Genomic DNA, 1,147 nt, shown 5'->3' with positions numbered 1-1,147 from the left:
TCTTAAAGTCACAGGGTCGCCTTAATATCTGAATTACTATACACATTTATCTGGAACCTGGAGGGATTCCCCTTGAACTCAGTGGGTCAGGTTCTGGCCTACAACGGAATAAGGCCAAAGAGTTCAGGGTGGCTGAATGGATGGATGAATGGTATTTCATATTTCTGAATACTCCCCTATAGCCAAAAGAATGATCTGTGCTCAGAAAAGTAGCACAGCAAAGCGCAGACAGCGCTCAAATATTTGTCCCTGATATCCTAGCTTTCTTATTGCAAGGAGGTGTTTTAAAAAACACGGGAAGCCATCCAAAGAGGTATTCCACACCTGAAGGGGTCCAGTGCACTCATGATTTGACCACCTCCTTCCTCTGCAACTGTACAGCAGGGCCTTCCTTCCGGGTCCACATGCACAGCAGTAGTACAAATACATCATTGACATACATGGCAACTTTTGAAACCACATTAGACTATGCAGACCTTTGGTCCAGTCAGATCAGTATTTTTCACAATAAGTGGTGATGCCTCTCCAAGGTATCTGGGAGGGGTTCCCCCCCACCGACCCTGCCTGGAGATGTCAAGATTTTAAACCTGGAATGCAAAGCTTACATGTGGTCTGTCATGGAGCTATAGGCCTTTTCTAACCCACATTCAAGCTAGTTCAACAGAGCTAGGAGGCGCATCACACTGCAGATGGAATGCGCGTGTAGACGCACATCCATGTGTGCCATCCATGCAAACAAAAGGTCTCTTTTGCTGAATCTAAGCAAATATGTTTACAACCAGAATACTAACTGGATACTAAACAAGGAGCTGTTCCATTCCAATGGCAACTTGTTACCCTGCACATGCCCAATCTCGTCTGATCTCAGAAGCTAAGCAGGGTCAGGCCTGGTTAGTACTTGGATGGGAGACCGCCTAGGAATACTGGGTGCTGTAGGCTTATACCATAGTCTTTCGAGACTGAAGGTTGCCAACCATTCAAATCAGAACCAGGACCTACCGGAGCTCCCCACCACCACCCTTTTCAAGAGTGCTTAATTGGCTGTCTTGTCACTCTTTATGTCTGTGTATGTTTTCTTCACTAAAAAAAAAAAAGAGAAACAACCTTTAATAAGAACATATGAACATAAGAAGAGCCCCACTGGATC

The sequence above is a fragment of the Tiliqua scincoides genome, chromosome 11 (assembly GCF_035046505.1).
Source record: "Tiliqua scincoides isolate rTilSci1 chromosome 11, rTilSci1.hap2, whole genome shotgun sequence".
NCBI lineage: Eukaryota > Metazoa > Chordata > Lepidosauria > Squamata > Scincidae > Tiliqua > Tiliqua scincoides.
Note: the sequence above shows the minus strand (reverse complement) of the source record.